This window comes from Papaver somniferum, chromosome 1 (genome assembly GCF_003573695.1).
Source record: "Papaver somniferum cultivar HN1 chromosome 1, ASM357369v1, whole genome shotgun sequence".
Taxonomy (NCBI): Eukaryota; Viridiplantae; Streptophyta; class Magnoliopsida; order Ranunculales; family Papaveraceae; genus Papaver; species Papaver somniferum.
In genome coordinates this window covers 152,539,542-152,562,311 of record NC_039358.1, presented here as the reverse complement: position 1 = coordinate 152,562,311, position 22,770 = coordinate 152,539,542, and positions in this window count along the sequence as shown.

Here is a 22,770-nt window from a genome sequence, read left to right as displayed (position 1 = left end):
TAAGTCGATTTACCTTGGCTTTGTTGGTTGTTCCATAAGATGCTATATGTCGAGCATTAGAAACTAAATTAATCAACTAGTTTGGTTATTTAGTTAGTACTCCATAAGTCTTCTTTCTTATGTTGAGTACATGTACGGTTAAGGTTATTCTATGATGAACTTAGTCGGGGTTCCATAAGTTCTCTTATGATTGAGCCCAAAATAATTAAATTAATTACTTCGGTGATTAGTTTGGTTGTTTGTATTCCAATTATATTAATCATAGGTTCTCTTGTAATTAATCTAGTTGAGTTTTCATATATTCCACAAGTTCTTGTGTTGAGTATATGAAAGGCTACACTATCATGTTCTTTGGTTAATGTAGTCATATATTCCGTAAGGTTTTCCTTATGTTGAGTATTTGAACGGTTAAGTTAGTCATCTCCGTGTGATTGACTTAGTCGTAGCTCCGTGAGTTTACTTATGTTGAGCACTTTCAATTAAATTGATCACTTTTGTGGTTTGATTCAGTTGCGTATCCCAATTGAATTAATCATGGGTTTACTTGTGGTTAATTTGGTTGAGCTTTGGATATAGAAAATCATTCCTATGGTTTTTGGTGTCCAATAAAAAATCCTTCTTTTCTTTCGAAATTAAGGTCGCTCTTGTTGTTCTCTCGGGAATGACATTAAATGGGGGAGAGTTCTTTTGAACTTGTGCTTAATGGTAATATCTTGCGGGGAGTGCGGCTGTGGAATTTTATAGGGGTTATCTTGTATCTTAAAACTCCTTGATGAATGCTGTTAGCTTCGGCTATTAGATTGCATCTAAATTAAGTTGGTATGTATTTTTCTTTTGGTCATGAAATGTCTCTTGTGGAAATTTCATTATGATCTCATTCTTGTACCTTTGCCAATTTTATTGATAAAAAGGGGGAGAAATATTATAGTTCACACTACAAATACATATGGTTTTCGGATCATTGTGTAAGGGGGAGTTCCATGATCGAGATGGAGTATTGACTAAGGGGGAGTGATACATATCACCGTAGTATTATTGTGAAAGTCGTGATACAATTGGACTTTGATGTTATATAATAACACTATGACACTGTATAATAATGATCGAGAATATCGATTTCTCTCATTGTTATAGCTACGGATCTTCAACAACGATGGTGCTAAACTTACAACCTTTGGGATCATTGGAGTACTTGGAAGGACGAATATTTCAAGGAACGTTGAAGATTAGACTATGGAATAGGAGCCACTAAAGTTTATCTTTTTTTTTGTATTCCATATGTATTAATAGTTTTGTCACTAAAATTGACAAAGGGGGAGATTGTTAGAGCATAGCTCGGTCAACCTCGCATGCGTTGCTATCTCAAGCATGTTTGTCAATGTTAGTGATCAAAACTATAAGTCTTGATTTCTAGCCTACATAACTAAGTCTCGGACTATGATAGAAAAGTGTAGTTGAGCTCAAGGACTTCATGGCGATTCATCATGCAACGACGAAGATCTATACAAGGAACCGTGGAACTTCATCAACAAAAAGGTATGTGGAGACTTGAACTTATCTATCACTCAAAAGTCTATCTCTTCTATATCCTACTTCTTATGAGACAAAAGTCGTATGCTATATAGACTAGATCATACACATTTGACATTTCGAGCTGAGCATTCATTGCTTATCTTTTATCTCGAAATCGTGTGTTGGTAAAGCGTTTCGCTTTGATCAAATTTATCTTCACCTAGTGACGAAAGTCATGAAAAGTTTTGATCACTTTGAGAATTGCTCTGACGTGAATCGGTCTGTGAATAACGGCTACATAGCGTCCTCTGAGAATGTCTCAATGATTGAAATGAGAGTTTAGATTACATAACCATGTATTCCTTGAACCGAAGTTTTCGAACTTTGTTGATCAAGAGAAATCGGGAGGATTGTGGAATTGGCTTGCCAAGTCCTCGAACCCAGTCCGCGAACTGTCGGAAGTTCTCGACCGAGAATTTCTGCTGGATTTTCCAAAATTCGTTTGTGTGCTAAGTCCGCGAACTCAGTCCGCGAACTGGCGGAAGTTCTCTTTCCGAAAATTTTTGCTGAGTTTGGAAAACTCAACCGATTAACTTAAGTCCGCGAACTTGTTTGTGAACTTAAGAGGTTATTATCTAAAGATGTGTTCTGAACATGAAACATTAAATTACTAAGGAATGCTTTATGCAAACTGTGGCTATAATGTTCATGAGCCGATTCAATCAAATCGAATCATCTTTGTTTCAATTGTGTCTTGTGTAGTTACATAAGATCTCATAGAAATTGGACAACTCTTTAACTAGTTCATTTGAGTCAATTGAACTAGTTATGGTGAAGAAGAACAAGGTTGATATGAAATGCTCATATGGTTAACCTTTTGGGTTACTATGTTGAACCAACATACACGTACACGTTTGGGCATGGTTTTCACGAACCCAGTAAACGTCTACCCAAGTGTGTGTGACAAGCTAAGTTTTCGATCTAACAGTTGAGAAATATTAGCTTGAATCTAAATCAGGTTTTCATCTAACGGTGAATAAGGATTGCTTTGTACCTAAGGCAAAACCCTGATTTGAAGGCTATATAAAGGAGACATCTAGCATTGTGCAAAACTAATCCCCACACGTATGTGTGCTATTAGTGCACCCGCTAGAGTCGATCTCCATTAACCTTTGATTTTCTTCTATAAAATCAGGTTAACGACTTAAAGACTTAATTGGGATTGTAAAGCCAGACCGATACTACTTTATCGTAGTTGTGTGATCTGATCTTGCATCTTCTATCGTACGAGTAGAATCGATTGATTGGTTTGAGAACGTAAGAGTTCTCCGATAGGCAAGATGAAGAAGTCACAAACATCTTCGTCTCACTGTTTGTGATTCCTCGACAATCCGCTTGTGTAGTCAGGAAGGATTGTAGAGAGGTGATTGATTAATCTAGGTTGTTCTTAGGGAATATAAGACTGGATTATCAATTGGTTCCTGTTCACCTTGATTTAATATCAAAAGACGAAACAAAACCTAGGGTTTATCTGTGGGAGACAGATTTATCCTTTGATAGACTTTTCTGTGTGAGACAGATCTGTTTATTATCAAGTCTGTGATTTTGGGTTGCAGAAACTCTTGGTTGTGGGTGAGATCAGCTAAGGGAATCAAGTGCGCAGTATCCTGCTGGGATCAGAGGCATAGGAGGACAACTGTACCTTGGATTGGTGGGAGACTGATTGGGGTTCAACTATAGTCCAGTCCGAAGTTATTTTGCAGTAGGCTAGTGTCTGTAGTGGTTTAATACAATGTGTATTCAATTTGGACTAGGTCCCGTGGTTTTTCTGCATTTGCGGTTTCCTCGTTAACAAAATTTCTGGTGTCTGTGTTATTTCTTTTCCGCATCATATTTTATATAATTGAAATAATACAGGTTGTGCGTTCGTGATCATCAATTGGAAATCCAACCTTTGGTTGTTTATTGATCCTTGGATATTGGTTTTTGGTACCGTCCAAGTATTCCTTGTATTTGGTAAAGACTCGCTATTGTTTTTAGCTTGAGTAAAAATCTTATCAAGAGAGAGATATTAACTCCTTGAGATACTTTTATCTAGATTGAGTCTGACTGTCTAGTTGATTCTCTAGCAAAGTATTTCGGAGTTAGTCCATACAGATTTCTAAGCAAAATATTGGGTGGTATTATTATACCTCCGTTTTTTCAGGCTCCTTGAGTTTCAACGTCCTTTCCAAGAGACGAAGCCGCTTCAACGCCACTCCTTCCTGCAAAGGGTCGTGCCACCACACTCCCCATGTCAAGGATCATGATCGCATCCATCCAATCTTCGTAGTCATGGCCACCTTTTGATCCATCCCGCCAAAACTCGTGACCATGGACAGTTTGCTCGCTTACGCATCCAGCCAATCCTTTTACTTCCATTGATGCCCATACAATTCTAGCCAACCTACATTGTTCCCACGATAATTTAGTCTCGTCTGATTATGTCTGCTACCAAAAACTGTTGTCGCTCATTTTTTGATACCATCCAGAGCTTCACCGCAGCAGCAATCATTACAAAGATCTACACGGAATCCCTTCACTGTCAAAGCTCATAAGACACAGTCAACCAAAAGGCCATAGCCACAACAAGGTCATCTACTCCTCAAGGGTGTAGCGCAAGAATATCATCACCTCTCTGTCTAGAAGACGCCTTCAACACTTTACGAGGCCGCGACGGATCCCAAGCCTGCTCAGATGAAAACAACTTTAGAAACTAATGAAAAATGCGATCGGGGACTGATCATCGCAGTCCATCCTGACGACCATCAAAGACTCATGAGATGACTCCAGAGACGCGACTGAAACATTTTCTTGAAGGAACAGAGGGAGCCACGATAAACAACATAACTCTCTCATTCCTACCTCTTCGCTATCCAGAATATTTCGTCCATGTGTATCCCAGCAACACATCCAGAAGAGTACAATAAGCTTGCATAGAATCCCGTGGACGTGGATTCAAGGCGATGTAATGAAAGTTTGCTATACATGGGGACTACCAACATGGGACGCTTTCACTCCCCTCAACCAGGATAGTCCAAGATTCGGAAGATGGTTCGAAGGATGTCGCTTGGAAAAAAGTCCTTGAAGACTTTGATAGCAATACATCGGCAACAGAACGTCTCCCAACTCATCTATTTTATCCAATGGCGTCGGAAGATTTCGACCATACAAGCATTCACAGCACATCATCATCACAGTCAGAAAGTCTAGGCAGTGACCAACCTAAAGTCGAGGGTTGACCGACAACGTAACCCCAATCTCCAATATTATCCCTAACATGGTCGTTGCCGAGTACATATTTCATCCATCCGTCCCAAGAATGCGATGGAGTTCGGTAAATTTTGGAATCCATTGAAGAGACACTGCAGACGAAGGCGCAGATCCGGACGGGCAACAGAAAATAGAAGAAGGTCAATATCTCTTTTCATGCGGACGAAGTTTCTATAGTTTGAACAAAATAAAGATTCATTCTTACTCCATGAAACGGATGTCTGGGCGCGACTACGCCACCTCGGGCCCGCAACATCCCTCCTGAATTCTTCTTGGATTTTATTGTCGAGCTGTTTTCACATCCCGAACGAGCTCAAAACCTAAATATTACCTCGTTGGGAGATAGGATATTCTTTTCCGTTCATAATGAAGGGTCGGACCGTCAAAATCCGAGTTTGTACGAGAATTCTACAGCGATTCTAGTAAGGGGAACTAATTAGGGTTGAGCATGCTAAAATCCGAAGCAAATTATTATCTTCCCGAAGCCAGTCGTCACCTTCCCAGGGAACTGAAGCAAGTTATTATCTTCCCGAAGCCAGTCGTCACCTTCCCAGGGAACTGAAGCAAGTTGTTATCTTCCCAAAGCAAGTCATCATCCTTCCACGGAACTGAAGCCAGTCGTCATACTTCAGAGAAACTCAAGCTAGCTCCGCCTCAATTCCAAGCCGACCAATGCTGACGGCTAATCCCAATCCGATCCAATGCCAGCGGCTTCCCTTTACGCCAAGTCTATGTTAGCAGCTCCGCTCCGCGTTCCAAAGCCTAACTTGGAAGGCGCGCAACCATTCCAGATTGAAGCCGATAATCTACATCTCACCACTTCACGGTCTAGCCAGCAACACCACAAGCAGAATCTATGCAAGGCCGCCAACACGAGAATCAAGAACTCTCCTTACCTCTCGAAAAAGGTTAGTCGGACCTTCCTGACCATCTTTGCACGACTTGTCATTTAGATTTTTGTCCTTGCCCGTCACCATCTTATGCTTACCACGCAACAATGCTCATGTTCCGAGCTAAGCAGGGGACTTAATGTTGATGATGGTTTTTAGCTTAGGGTTAAAATCGTAAAACTGTATATGCGACATGACGTCACTATGACTATTAGCACATTTATTGAATCAATCAGCATGCCTACGTAAGAATTACCGGGGTACCTTTTTTTTAACATGGGTCATGTTCCACGGCAAAACCCTTAACATTCACTAACATCATCCATGCCAAACCCTAATTCTCATGTTACCGCGCCAAGGCATGCCAACCATGCCAGCCGCATCACTGTGCCAATAGAAAACCATGTCAGCCATATCTTCGCGCCAAGGCATTCCAACCATGCCAGCCGCACCACTGTGCCAACGGCAAACCATGTCAGCCACATTTTCGCGCCAAGGCATGCCAACCATACCATCTGCACCACTGTGCCAATGTCAAACCATGCCAGCCACATCACCGCGCCAAGGCATGTCAACCATGCCAGCCGCACCACTGTGCCAATGGCAAACCATGCCAGCCACATCTTCGCGCCAAGGCATGCCAACCATGCCAGCCGCACCATTGTGCCAATGTCAAACCATGTCAGCCACGTTTATCGCGCCAAGACATGCCAACCATGCTGGCCGCACCATGCCAAGCCAACCGCACCTTGCCTTGGCCCTACCATGCCAATCCTTCCAAACACTTGGCCCCACTATGCCAAGCCATCCGCACAATTCTGCCTTGGCCCCACTAAGCCAAGCCGTCCGCACCATTCCGCCTTGGTCCCACTATGCCAAGCCGCCCGCACCATTCTTCCTTGGCCCCACTATGCCAAGCCTCCCGCACCATTCTGCCTTGGCCCCACTATGCCCATCCGTCCGCACCATTCTACCATGGCCCCACTATGCAAATTCGTCCGCACCATTCTGCCTTGGCCCCACTATGCCAAGTCGCCCGCACCATTCTGCCTTGGCGCCACTATGCCAAGCCGTCCGCACCATTCTGCCTTACTATACCATGCCGGCCTTCCCTATGCGGCTACCAAAACGAAGGCGTGCGACGATCAACGGCCACCCTTCAATCCTAGATGAAAATCCTAGCCGTCCAAGGTCGCCAGACAACGCATGGTAACCTTTGGCCCAAAACCCTAGTTTTGGCCACGCCAAACAGCGCCAATGGCATTCCAACCACGTTGTCGCGCCATACCATTCCGGCCTTCCCTATGCGGCTACCAAAACGAAGGCGTGCGACGATCAACAGACACCCTTCAATCCCAGATGCAAATCCTAGCCGTCCAAGGTCGCCAGACAACGCATGGTAACCTTTGGCCCAAAACCCTAGTTTTGGCCACGCCAAGGCATGCCATTCCACATGTGCCAATAGCATGCCAACCACCTTGCCGCGCCATACCATGTCGGCCTTCCCTATGCGGCTACCAAAACGAAGGCGTGTGACAATCAACGGTCACCCTTCAATCCAATATGCAAATCCTAGTCGTCCAAGGTCGCCAGACAACGCATGGTAACCTTTGACCCAAAACCCTAGTTTTGGTCACGCCAAACCGCGCCAAGGCATGCCATGCCACATGTGCCAATGGCATGCCAACCACCTTACCGCGCCATACTATGCCGGTCTTCCCTATGCGGCTACCAAAACGAAGGCGTGCGACGATCAATGGCCACCCTTCAATCCTAGATGCAAATCCTAGCCGTCCAAGGTCGCCAGACAACGCATGGTAACCTTTGGCCCAAAACCCTAGTTTTGGCCACGCCAAGCCGTGCCAAGGCATACCATGCCACATGTGACAATGGCATGCCAACCACCTTGCCGCGCCACGCCATACCGGCCTTCCCTATGCGGCTACGAAAACAAAGGCGTGCGAAGATCAACGGCCACCCTTCAATCCTAGATGCAAATCCTAGCCATCCAAGGTCTCCAGACAACACATGGTAACCTTTGGCCCAAAACCCTAGTTTTGGCCACGCCAAACCGTGCTAAGGAATGCCATGCCACATGTGCTAATGGCATGCCAACCACCTTGTCGCGCTACGCCATACCGGCCTTCCATATGCGGATGCCAAAATGAATGCCTGCAACGATCAACGGCCACCTTTTCATCTAAGATGCAGATCTTAGCCGTCCAAGGTTACCAGCTAACGCATGGCAACTTTTGGCCCTAGTTTGGTCGCGCCTAAACAAAGCCAAAACCCTAAATTTTGGCCGCGCCTAAACCAGGCCATATAAAAGCCATACCAAGCATGCTTTCATGCCACTGGCTACCAAATGAAGGGTTGCAATAATCAACGACTACCTTTCCTCTTAAGATGCAAAATCTCGACCGTCGAAGGTCACTGAGCCGGCAAGTCTCCCAAGCTCGACTTTCCAGACGACAACAACATGCTACATGTTTTCCATGAAAACACTCGAGACATCAACGCATGTCACAAACTGGGGGATGCTCATTGGGTATTGTTTGGCGGTTTACAGCGTGCGGCGTACACTACGCCTGTTATAAGAAAGTATCATAAGGATGAGGCGGTTAGTAAATACAGGGAGTAATGGTGAAAAGATTTCTTTATGGAACATCAATTCCAGGCGTTACCGGTTACCACCTCCTCCCATTTACTCACCCGTTTTCCATTTCTTAAAGAGACCAGAGTACGTTTCACTTCGACTTGTATAAATAGGCATTACCTATTTCCACCGAACAACAAGTTCAGTCAGGAGCATACAACACTCAGAAAATATTTGCTAGCTTTCCATCTGTTAGCTTCCAACTTTCTGATACAAGTCGGGAAACAATTACTCTTCCAGAATCAACTATTCTGGTCTCAACACTCTCTTCGCTTCCCTCCCCAAAACCAACCCTTCTCCTTCACTTTGTGACCGAAGCAAGTCTGGAACGACCATTTCTTGGTTTAGGCCGAATTTGTTGATAGACGCATTTATATGTCTAATTTGTCCTCAATGTTTCGTATTGTAAGTACTCGTTTTCTTCCTTATTATGGTGTTTTGTGTGTTTTGTAAGTATTTTTTGGAAATTTCGGCTCGAAAAGTTGCCTGGGGAACCCTTGGAGGACACGTGTTATTCGGACTCTCACCGTTGGTTAAGGGGCACCTTCTTTGTTATTCGCACCCCAGCTGTTGTATAAGGGACAACCCTTTCTTCTTCGTTCAAATTTGTTTTGGCGGGAAATTTTCATTCTCAAACTGTGGATTTTTCGATCGGAATTTGGAGGGGTTAGAGGTTAACTCAATCGCTGAAACTTCATGGGTAGACGTGATATGACAATAGAAAGCTGGTATGGGTGTTCGTTTGAATCAGAATTGGCTCAATCGTGTCATGGAGTGAAGCAGAGCAACACGTATCCGAGAGAAGTATTTCACGGATTTTCCCAAGCTTTGTTGTTCTTTGCGTGTGCTTAGAAGGATCCAGCCACCAGTTAGGCCGTGTCAGAGATAAACAAGGAGAGTTTTGCAGCTGTATACGCGTGAAGAATTAAATCAGGGAAGAAATATTCCCGAATCTTGTATGGATATATTCTTGATTAACTGCCGGATATATTTGATTTATGAGGAGTAATCCGGGGTCCTGTCGAGTATATATAGAGTCATGGGGAACCACAGAGAGGTTACGGAGAGTTTGGGAGAGAAATAGAGCACCACAGAGTCGAAACACCAAGTTGCAGAGAGAACTGTTGTTGCTGCCATTGAAGAACACGAAGAACAGACCATTCAAGACCGTCGTTTTCCAACAGTAACAACGACTCACAGCCGTGGGTCGTACATCAGAGGCAGACTTATTTGCTACAGCGTTTGCGACACAGAGCTGTGGGTCTTAGAGCAATAGTAACAGTGACACATCCTCTGTATCGTCTTTTTTTTAGTTTGTAACAAATATAATTTGTTACAAAACCCGGTTTTGAATTATTTCTCCATTTTCATCATTTGTAAACACCCTTTGAGCAATAATAATGATTTTTGAGAGTGTTTCCAACATGATGAGCGGCTAATTATCCCACAACCAAGGCAATGAGGAAGCTATGTACGCATGAATAATTGGTAACTATTTTATTTTATCTAATATTTAATTATAATTCACTCAATCACTGCTTTTGCAGAGTTTTAAATTGTTTGCGTAATTTTCCTAATCAGTTTTGATTAAATTAGATAGGTTATGCTTTGTTTAGATAATCTATGCTTAAGGGATACAATTGATATTTGAGAATTTGCTTGATCATTAGTGAGTTAAGATATAAAGGTCTTAAAAGATAATTAGAATTTCGGATTATTTACCATCATTAATTCATGTGTAATAGTGGAATCAGTGTCCTGGTTATTTTTTCATATCTTGAAGTCAATTTTGTAATAAGTTTTCTTTACTTTTAAGTTTTATAAGTCTAAAAATCCATTGCTTTCACAAGCCTCAACGAACCTTATTACTACAACATTATTGAGTCACATCAATTTTTGGCGCCGCCAACGCGGGCTTGTCTTTAGGCTAGAGTTTTTATATTTTTTAGGGTTTTATTTGTTTTTATTTTATTTGTTCTTCTTTACGTTTTTGGGTTTTTGTCTTTTCCTTACAGATTTTGGAATTTGGAGCGAAAGAAAATTTTTCCAAAGCTTTGGTGAATACTTAAAGACTTGGAGTAAAAGACAAAGCGAAAGGAGCGAAAGGAGCGAAAGATTTTTTTATTTTTTTTTGTTTTTATTAAAAAAAAGAAAGAAAAAAAAGAGAGACATTTTATTTTGTTTTTATTTAATTTTTTTATATTTTTTTAGACTTTCCTTTTCTTTTGGACTTTGGACTTGGACATTTGGACATTCTTTTATTTTTAAACCCTACGGAAGGGTAGTATTAAATATTAAACTGTTTGCAGAGAAGGACGGTGATTACGATATCACCTCGCCCCCTCGGGTTCGTACACGACATTGGAGTTGTGGCCCGAGTCGACTTCATCGGTTGATCCCCCGTCTGGAACGGGAGGTAAGTTTGTCGAAACACTCGCAAATCCCCTGTCAACGAGTTACTGTATTCCTTCGTTTGCATATATGCTGAGGACTTGAAAACGGCTGCTTTAATTTCCTAGTAAAGGGCAAGGACTGGCCATACAAGATAAGGGTTCGGATTTCATCACCGTTCTCTTCTTTCCCGCCTTAGGAAAACAAAACCAAACGCGAACCTAAACCTAAAATTTGGAATAGAACGAGACCTATAGGGTAACGAGCTTAATAGGAAAGTCGTTCGAAAAATATTGGTTACTCTTTTGAGCATACTTCGAAGTTCATGATGGTTTTTGTGAGTTGAATGCGTGACTGCACCGCCTTGGAATGCGGTGAGGCTTTGGGTATCAAAGCTCTACGCAGATTCCCTCTCCTCTATTCAACTTACTTTGACTCAGATTGATTCCATAGGGGTTTGCTCAAATTGTAACGAATTCCCATTCGAAGGATTAGAAGCTGGTCTAGAATCAATCTAAGTGGAGCCATCATGCTTTTTGTTTGCTAGAAATCAGTAGGTTTGCTGTGGTGGAGTCAGCCTTGTTTGTGTTTTCATAGAACTTCCCTTCCTTTTAGGATTTTTCTTTTTCCTTTGTTTTTCTAGTGTATGCCCGAGGTTATTCGAGAGCGGTCTTGGAAAAGAAACACTTTTAGGTCGTTCGATTAGTGATAAACCTAGTAGTTCTTCTTGTGAAGGCGGGGAGCTCGAAGACTCTTCTTTTGAGAGCCCCATTTTTGGAAACTTCAGTTTTGAGAATCTGTCTCTTTGTGAGGAAAGTTCCCCTAGTACTTCAGCGGTGCCAGCGATGGCAACTTTGAAAGATTACATGTTCCCAACTAGGACCAACCGAGCTTCGTGCATTAAATTGCCGGCCAATACGGCTAATTTCGAGATAAAACCTAGTATTCTTCAGATGATCCCTATATTCTTAGGAAAAGATGATGAGAACCCTTATTTTCATATTAGGGACTTTGAGGAAATCTGTGGGACAGTTAGAATAAAAGACCTCACAGATGAAGTTTTGAAACATAAGATGTTTCCTTTTTCCTTGAGAGATAAAGCCAAGACCTGGCTGAACAACCTACCACCTGATTCCATTGAAACATGGCAGGAACTTGTTGCTGCTTTCTATATGAAATTCTACCCTAAGCATAAAACTGCAGCTGTTAGGCAGAAAATTAGTGCTAGTGTGCAACAAGAGGGAGAGTCTCTTTATAGGTTTTTAGAGAGATTCAATGATCTCCTATCCCAGTTTCCTCACCATGGATTTGATAAGATGAAACTTGTTGAGATTATTTATAATGGTTTATACTATTCGACCAAAGCCATGGTCGAGTCTATGTGCGTTGGTGAGTTCACCAGTAAAAATGCTAATGATGCTTTTACCTTCTTAGGAGCTATTGATGAAAAATCCCAACAGTGGGAGTCTTGTGTTGAACCCCCTAAAAGACTCTTGGTCAATAAAAGTAGCACCAATGTAGTAGATACAAGCATCGGGTCAGATGCTAAGTTTGTTGCTTTGTCTAGAAGGTTAGAAGCTTTGGAATTAAATCAGCCTAAACATAGGTCTCTTGTTGAACCCAATAAAGCCTCTCAAGTCTCTAGTTGTGGAATAAAGCCCGATAACTCATTTTGGGAAGGTCAGGTTAGTGAAGAGCAAGCCCATGTTGTCTATAACAATGCTAGGTTTGAGAACCGTCAGAAGTTTGACCCATACTCAGAGACCTACAATCCTGGTTGGAGAAACCATCCTAATTTTTCTTGGTCTAAGGGTCAGAATCAAGGTCAGTCTAGTAATTCTCAGCCTCCCCCGGGTTTTGGTTATGCTAAAAACTCTTCAAGTCAAGCCCAGTTCCAGAACCCTTCTGAGAATAGAATGACTAGCTGAGAATCTCTTAGTATATTAAAAAGAGAAGGATATGCTAAAAATCAAAAGCCAGGAAATGTTAATAAAGAGCCAGGTTAATTTTCAAGAGGAAACCAAGCAGAATTTTAAGAATAGTTCCCAGTCTCTTGCTAAATTAGAACTTCAAGTTGGCCAAATAGCTAAGTTTCTCACTGAGAGAGAAGATGGAAGGTTCCCTAGTCATACTGATCCTAATCCAAAAGGAAGAAATCGTACAATCATGTGAATTCTGTTACAACCCTTAGGAGTGGGAAGAAAGTTGACAATAAGGTCACCATGCCTGAAAGTGAACATGTGTAGTTCACCCTTCTGAGCCAGAAAATGAGGAGACTGATAGAGTCTCTAAAGAGACCAATGAGGGTCCTGTTGAGCCCGGCTTTGTTCCCAGAGCCCCGTTCCCCAGCTGCTAGTTCCAACTAAGAGGGAGTCCAACTTTAATGATATATTAGGTTTTTAAGGAGGTAACTATCAACCTACCATTGTTGGATGCGATTAAGCAGATTCCCGCTTATGCCAAGTTTCTTAAGGACTTGTGTACACGAAAGCGTAAGCTTAGTGTCCAAAAGAAAGCCTTCCTAGCTAGTCACGTGAGTTCCATTATTCAGAATACCACTACTCCTAAGTATAAAGACCCAGGGTCCCCTACTTTTCTTGCACAATAGGTAAATACCGTGTTGAGAAAGCTTTGCTTGACTTAGGAGCCAGTGTGAATTTACTTCCATACCATGTGTACCTTAAGCTAGGACTTGGTGATATGAAACCTACCCAGATGACACTTCAGTTAGCTGATAGGTCCGTTAAAATTCCTCGTGGTGTGATCGAGGATGTTCTTATTGAGGTCGACAAGTTTATTTATCCAGTGGATTTTGTTATCCTAGATACCCAACCTGTCCCTGACCCAGAGAACCAGATACCAGTGATTTTAGGTCGCCCATTTTTAGCAACATCCAATGCGATCATTAATTGTCGAACTGGTATTATGAACTTGTCTTTTGGTAATATGACTATTGAGCTGAACGTCTTTCATATTAGTAAGTACCCTCTGAACTAGATGACTCGAGCATAGAAGAGGTAAACATGATAGGAACATTAGTCGAGGAGTCATTACCAAACACTTTGTTAGAAGATCCGTTAGAGAAATGCCTAGCTCACTTTGGGATTGATTTCGATGATGATAATGTGATTAATGAGGTGAATGCTTTGTTAGATTCAACCCCTTTGTTAGACATAGTAACGGATGGAAACCTAAGTTCGAACCACTACCAGTTTCTAAGTCTACCCTAGTTCCTTCGTTAGAAGAGCCTCCTAAGTTGGACCTAAAACCATTGCCAGATACCCTGAAGTATGTGTTTTTAGGCCCGTCTGAGACTTTACCTGTGATTGTTGCTTCCGACTTGGATAGTGATCAGGAAAGTAGGCTAGTGACCGTCCTTCAAAACAACAAGGAAGCTTTAGGGTGGACCATAGCAGACATTAAGGGTATAAGTCCTACTGTTTGTATGCATCAGATCTATTTAGAGGAAGATACCAAACCTTCTAGGGAGATGCAACGAAGACTAAACCCTAATATGAAAGAAGTAGTTCGAACCGAGGTTCTTAAGCTGTTAGATGCAGGCATTATCTACCCCATTTCAGACAGTAAGTGGGTCAGCCCCGTTCAGGTTGTTCCCAAGAAATCCGGTATTACTGTAGTCCAGAATGATAACAATGAGTTAATCCCGACCCGAGTGACCACGGGTTGGCGTGTTTGTATTGACTATAGGAAATTGAACAAGGTCACTAGGAAGGACCACTTTCCCCTTCCCTTTATCGACCAAATGCTAGAGAGATTAGCTGGACATAGTCATTACTGTTTTCTAGATGGCTACTCAGGCTACAATCAGATCGTTATTGCCCCAGAAGACCAAGAAAAAACTACTTTTACTTGTCCCTTTGGTACCTTTGCGTATAGACGCATGCCTTTCGGGCTATGTAACGCCCCTGCGACTTTTCAGCGTTGCATGATGAGCATATTTTCCGATATGGTAGAAAAGTTTTTAGAGGTCTTTATGGATGATTTTTCAGTGTTTGGTTCGTCTTTCGATGAGTGCTTGCATCATTTGTCATTAGTGTTGACTAGGTGTAAGGAAAAGAATCTAGTGCTTAATTGGGAGAAATGTCATTTCATGGTTCGATCAGGAATTGTCTTAGGGCATATCGTATCTTCTAAGGGTATAGAGGTAGATAAAGCCAAAGTTGACCTTATCAAGACTTTACAGGTCCCAAAAACCGTAAGAGATATTAGGTCATTCTTAGGGCATGCAGGTTTTTATCGTCGATTCATTAAGGATTTTAGCTTGATTTCTAGACCTCTTTGCAACTTGCTTGCAAAAGATGTTAAGTTTGTCTTTGATGATGCTTGTTTAGAGGCTTTTGAGAAGCTTAAGACTTTACTCACTACCGCCCCCATAGTCCAGGCACCCAACTGGAACTTACCCTTTGAGATCATGTGTGATGCTTCAGATTATGCTATTGGTGTTGTGCTAGGTCAGCGAGAAAACAAATTACTTCATGTGATTTACTATGCTAGCAAAACTCTGAATGATGCCCAGTTGAACTATACCACTACCGAGAAGGAACTGTTAGCCATTGTGTTTGCCTTAGACAAGTTTAGACCCTATCTCTTAGGTTCTAAGATCGTCTATATACTGATCATGCTGCTTTGAAATATCTTTTGTCTAAGAGGATACGAAACCTAGATTGGTTAGGTGGATCCTTTTGTTGCAAGAGTTCTCTCCAGACATTAGAGACAAAAAGGGTGCCGAAAATGTAGTAGCAGACCACTTGTCTAGGCTAGTTGTTGATTCCCCTGATGATTCCCTCCTATAAGGGATAGTTTTCCTGATGAACAACTTTTCTTTGTTACCCAAGCACCTTGGTATGCGAATATAGTGAATTATCTTGTTACTGGTCGAATGCCCCAACATTGGGGTAAACAAGATCGTTCTAGGTTTTTAGCCGAGGTTAAGCACTTCTTTTGGGATGATCCTTATTTGTTTAAGTATTGTCCAGACCAGATTATTAGGAGATGTATACCTGAGAGTGACCAGTCCAGTATTATTTCCTTTTGTCATGATCATGCTTGTGGGGGTCACTTTAGTGCTAAGAAGACTGCTGCTAAGATATTGCAGTGTGGATTCTATTGGCCTTCGTTGTTTAAAGACTCCCATAGTTACTGTGTTACTTGTGAGCGTTGCCAGAAATTAGGAACCATTTCCCGTAGGAACATGATGCCCTTGAACCCTATTTTAGTTGTTGAGGTCTTTGATGTGTGGGGTATTGACTTTATGGGTCCGTTTCCTAATTCTTTTGGTAACCTATACATCCTTGTCGCCGTAGACTATGTCTCTAAGTGGATTGAGGCGGTTGCGTGTAAAACCAATGACCATAGGGTTGTGATTGAGTTCTTGAAAAATAATATACTTACACGTTTTGGTACACCGCGAGCTATAATTAGTGATGGAGGGTCGCACTTTTGTAATGGACCTTTTAGGCTTCTGATGAAGAAATATGGTATTACACATAAGGTAGCTACCCCGTATCATCCGCAGACTAGTGGTCAGGTAGAGGTTTCCAATAGGGAGATAAAACGTATATTAGAGAAAACAGTTAATCCTAATCGGAAAGACTGGTCGTCTAGGCTTACCGCACTGCGTTTAAGACCCCCATTGGAATGTCGCCTTATCGGCTTGTGTATGGAAAGGCATGTCATTTACCTGTTGAGTTAGAACATAGAGCTTATTGGGTTGTTAAGCAACTAAATTTTTCACTTGACAAGGCAGGAGCCCATAGGAAACTCCAGCTCAATGAGTTGGACGAGATTCGTATAGATGCTTACGATAGTGCGAAGGAGTATAAGAACAAAATGAAACTTGTGCATGATAGAAATATTTTACGGAAGTCATTTTCTCCAGGTCAAAAAGTTCTTCTGTATGATACCCGTTTACATCTTTTCCCTGGGAAGTTACGTTCTCGGTGGACGGGTCCTTTTATTGTTCGCACTGTCTTTCCTCATGGAGCTGTTGAAATTGAGACACCGGATGGTAGTAGTTCTTCGAAGGTTAACGGTCAGAGATTGAAACCCTTTTTAGAGCCCTTTCCTACAGGTGATGTTGAGGAGGTCCCTCTGGAGGACCCTGTTTACCCTTGATTGACCATCGAGGAAGTTGTATGTTGTATATTAGTTTTTGATTTTCTTCACCCAGGTACTATCTTTCCAACTTCTCCTCGTGTTATTTTACTTTTGGTATTGCTCTTTCATTAGAAACATTGAGGACAATGTTAGATTTAAGTTTGGGGGTGGGGAAGAACTTTTTAGTTGCACTTTTGAAACTTCTAGCGTCACATGGTATCCGGTTAGCTAAGTTTACATACTGTTTCTCACCGAAAAGATAGAAATTGGAATGCTAGGGATAACAACCTTTTGAGACATTAGAGAAAAAGACATTGAGATCCTTGAAATTCAGGAGAGAACTTGTTCCTTTTAGAGGGTAACCGTGATGGACCTAACCATCATGATGGAAAGGCAAGTAGGTCAGGAAATGCCAGAAAGACAAAGCAACCTCACAATGTAGTCTTAGTTACTGGATTACGACTCTCTCTCAGTAGAAACTTATCATCATCAACAAGCGAGCGACATCAAAATCTATGAAGAAAGTTGAAGACGTTTAGGTTTAGAAGCAACAATAGAAAAGAATAATTCAAAAATCAAGTTGAAGTTAGAAGTTATAAGAGCAAATGATATAAGTTGTTGAATTCATGATACCAAGACATCACAAGTTGCGAAGATCCAAGTTTTGAAAGTCCTTCTCTCATGGCCATGTAAATTTTGTCTTGTAATTTTTGTTTAAAAAAAAAAAAAAAAAAAAAAATGAAAAAAAAATCATCGTTACGTTGTTCAATAAGGCCGGCCAAAGGGAAGTATAAATTTATAAGTCAAGCAAGAAATCGAAGAGAAGAGTTAATTGTCAAGGTTCTATGAGGTTCGATAGTTTATCATCAACAATTGAAGACCGAAGAAGACGTTGTTTCTACTGAGCACTATGAGAGAGTCGAAGAAAGATACATTTGGTTGCTTTGCTAGTCCGCTTTCAATCTGGCACAAGATCTTTCTAGCACTGGTTTAACTCATCACACGTAATTAGTCTAGATGGGTAGCAGATGTCCCTCTCATCTTTATCTCTCTCCTAATCTTATCCAGCTGTAAATCAGCGGACGCATCTTACAATATTTATCTAGTTGTGTAGCGGATATCTCTTTATCTAGCAGTGTTGCGGATGTGTCTCCCCTTTTCTTTAGTCAGCTTTAGAGCTGGCACCTTTAACTTCTCTAGCATTCTAGTTACTTGGAGATAGGTTGAGAATATGTATGTCCTCATAACTCTTTGGATACTTGTGACCAAGTAGAAGTCATGGTTTTGTGGGTACACCTATGGTAAACCCTCCCGAGATTAACTCGGTTTTATTTTTATTAGTTTTGCTCGAGGACTAGCAAATAATAAGTTTGGGGGTATTTGATAGACGCATTTATGTATCTAATTTGTCCTGAATGTTTCGTATTGTTAGTACTCATTTTCGTCCTTATTATAGTGTTTTGTGTGTTTGTAGGTATTTTTTGGAAATAAATATTTTTGGAAATTTCGGCTCGAAAAGTTGCCCGGGGCACCCTTGGAGGACACGTGCTATTCGGACTCTCACCGTTGGTTAAGGGGAACCTCAATTACTAAGGGGCACCTTCTTTGCTATTCGCACCCCAGCTGTTGGATAAGGGACAACCCTTTTTTCTTCGTTTAAATTTGTTTTGGCGGGAAATTTTCATTCTCAAACTGTGGATTTTTCGATCGGAATTTGGAGGGGTTATAGGTTAACTCAATCGCTGAAACTTCATGGGTAGACGTGATATGACAATAGAAAGCTGGTATGGGTGTTCGTTTGAATCAGAATTGGCTCAATCGTGTCATGGAGTGAAGCAGAGCAACACGTATCCGAGAGAAGTATTTCACGGATTTTCCCAAGCTTTGTTGTTCTTTGCGTGTGCTTAGAAGGATCCAGCCACCAGTTAGGCCGTGTCAGAGATAAACAATGAGAGTTTTGCAGCTGTATACGCGTGAAGAATTAAATCAGGGAAAAAATATTCCCGAATCTTGCATGGATATATTCTTGCTTAACTGCCGGATATATATTGGAGTTATGAGGAGTAATCCGGGGTCCTGTCGAGTATATATAGAGTCCTGGGGAACCACGGAGAGGTTACGGAGAGTTGGGGAGAGAAATAGAGCACCACGGAGTCGAAACACCAAGTTGCAGAGAGACCTGCTGCTGCTGCCATTGAAGAACACGAAGAACGGACCATTCAAGACCGTCGTTTTCGAACAGTAACAACGACTCACAGCCGTGGGTCGTACATCAGAGGCAGACTTATTTGCTACAACGTTTGCGACACAGAACCGTGGGTCTTAGAGCAACAGTAACAGTGACACATCCTATGTATCGTCTTTTTTTTGGTTTGTAACAAATATAATTGTTACAAAACCCGGTTTTGAATTATTTCTCCATTTTCATCATTTGTAAACACCCTTTGAGCAATAATAATGATTTTTTAGCGTGTTTCCAACATGATGAGCGGATAATTCTCCCACAACCAAGGAAATGGGGAAGCTATTTACGCATAAATAATTGGTAACTATTTTATTTTCTCTAATATTTAATTATAATTCACTCAATCACTGCTTTTGCAGAGTTTTAAATTGTTTGCGTAATTTTCCTAATCAGTTGTGATTCAATTAGATAGGTTATGCTTTGTTTAGATAATCTATGCTTAAGGGATACAATTGATATTTGAGAATTTGCTTGATTATTAGTGAGTTAAGATATAAAGGACTTAAAAGATAATTAGAGTTTTGGATTATTTACCATCATTAATTCATGTGTAATAGTGGAATCAATGTCCTAGTTATTTTCTCATATCTTGAAATCAATTTTGTAATAAGTTTTCTTTACTTTTAAGTTTTATAAGACTAAAAATCCATTGCTTTCACAAGCCTCAACGAACCATATTACTACAACATTATTGAGTCACATCATTTGTACAGATTGATCTCTCGAATCTAAAGTACTCCCTTGCAGTACATTGTTTAGGGTTTAGACTCGTTTCTCACCCACACACCCGAAATTACCAAAATCATCAGAAACCGTTTTCACCCTGAAACACTAGTACACCTCCAACTCCAATAGTCATGCATTGTCTAGAGGAAAAGATGACAGTAGTTGGAGTAATTGAACAATTCCAAAACAACCAGATATTTGCTTTTCTTTGATCACAAGTATTATGTATAATTCGATGATGCATACCAGGAAGCTTAACTCTATTTGTAGAATTAAAATGAATTTTTGGCTCAGCTATCCAAACTAAATAAGGGTTTACTTGATTTACTAAAGATTTCAATTTATTTCTGGCCTTTTGTCTCTTAAGGCCTCTTATGTTCCAGAATAAAATTCTCATTTAGAAGGATTGTGGGGAGAATCCTCTTTATTGTTCAAAACTTTTTGACTTTCTTTACTAGCCTTCCTAGTCATAAGAGCTGGTTTGGAGGGCTTAGTATGAGGTTTTTTCTTTTCAACAACAGGTTTCTTAACAGCAGGGATATTATGTACTTGTTCCTCATTTCTTAAGATAATTACAGGTTGTTGAATATTATTATTATGAAGTAGTGAAGTTGTACTAACCTCTTTTATCTCACCATCTTCAGAACTAGAATCACTAGGTTCTTCTTCTATAATAGGCTGATCAAGATTCTCTGCAGAAAAGTAATCTTGGGAGAATTTTCAAAACACTGAATCTCTTTAACCACTCCACTTGATTCACCAGTGAATACTGAAATTTTATTTAGAGGAGGAAATTCATCAGAAGATTTTAATGTTGAACTCAGAAGTGTTATCTTGTAGATTATGAAATCTTTCAGATGAGACAGGAGTTACTTGAGCATTTTGGGTCAGAGTGTCAATCCCATTATCAATAACAGGATTACAGATATCAAAACTAATTTCTGGAACTTTTTTTGGTACCCAAATTTTCCTAGTTTTAGAAACAAAATCATCTTGTTTTGGAGTATGCACATTCTCCTTTCTTGTGGATCTACATTCTGCTACATAATGACCAATTGTTTGACAATGATTACAGAATTTAGGGATTCTAGGAAACAGAACTGGTTGCTCAAATTTACCATATTTTGATTCAACCCAAATCTTAAATAAAATAGTTTTAGACAAATCAATTTCTACCAAAACACAAGCATAATAACCAATGGTTCTCTTCATTGTTATTTCATCAACCTTAATTGGTTTACCTAGAGTTTTACCCATCTGCATAAGAATGTTCTCCTTCCAATACTCAATACTCAAACCAGGAAAAATTGACCATACGAAAGCTGATTTAGTTTTTTGAGCTTTTGGGTTAAAATTAGGTTCCTAAGCTCTGAGACTCAAATGCTGAGATTTAACAATCCAGACACCCTTCCAAATATAATTCATATCCTCTATGTTATCAAGTTTAATTATGAAGAAACCCTTAACAAGAGGGACAAACTGAAGATTACCTTTAATGTTCCATTGCTTCCTCAAAGATGTAGCAGCAGTTTCCAATTTAAGATTGACCAAATCCAACCTACCAATCAAACTGAATCTCCATTCTTTCAGACTTTCATCTATGATCTCATCTGGAATAAACAAAGAAGGATAGTCGACTTTCCCATCATTGATAGACGCATTTATGTGTCTAATTTGTCCCAATTGTATATATTGTTAGTGCTCGATTTTGTACTTATTTGGTTATTTTATGTCTTTGTAGGTTTTTTGGAGAAATAAGCTTTTGCGGCGAAATTGGCTCAAAATGTGGCATTTGAACCTCCGTAGATAACGTACCAGAAGCACCCCAAGTATGCCAGAGACACCCCAGAAATACCCCGGAGGAACCCCGAAAAAGTGTTGAAAACAACCCAGAAAAATTACTAAAGGCACCCAAGGGACAAGTGTTATGCGGACCCCAGCACCCTGGATAAGGGGTAACCTAATTACCAGGGGAGGTCACCTTCACCTTTTGAATTTTGAAATTGGCGGCAAAAGAGAAACATCCCTGGCAGATTTGTTGTGCGTGATTTGGAGGAGTTTGAGGTCGACTAAACCTCTGATTTTCATAGGATAGACTCCTTATGGGTCTAGGAATCTAGTATGGGTGTTGGAAACGATTAACTTGGGCTCAATCGACGGGTTTTTACCTCAACAACAAAATATGGAAAGTCACGTGTGTGACTTGTTTTAGGAAATTCTAGAGAGACTAAAGATCTATAAACCTTCCCAAAGATTCATATATATCTAAGGAAGAGTTTAGAATCAAAAGGAAAGCTCAGAACGCGTAGAAACTCTAAAACACGTAATTGCCGCAACTTTGTCGTGAAGAGAAAGAAGAGATTTTGGAAGATTCTGGAGAGATTTAATCGTTCTTTTTGATATAAATAGATTGGTTGGGTCATATAGAAGAGGTGTCGAAAGTTTGGGAACCTTAGGAGAGCCATAGAAGAAGAAATCAGAGTTTGATCAAAATATTTTTCTGCTGCTGCTGCTGCTGAAGAACACGAAGAACAGACCCTCACTGACAGTCGTTCTTCAACAGTGACTACGACCAGCGGCTGACGGTCTTAAAACAACAGCGTAGCAGTACTTTTAGTTTATCGTTCTTCTGTGACCCTTTCTGGCAGTCTTAAACTCACTGCTTTAGCACTATTTCATCTTTTAATCAACTTTTGGGCTATAAACATGTATTTTGAGCAATTGATTAATATGAGGAGCTAAACCCAAACACTGGGATGACGGAGGAAGCCCTATTTCACGCATGTGGTAATTCTAATAATTCTTTTATGACTATTTGTATTGATTTTTAATCGATTTATGATTTTTATTGAATGGGTGTGATTTCGTTTAATGGTGTATGCTTGGTCTATGTATTTTTGATACATCATGCTTTTGATTTA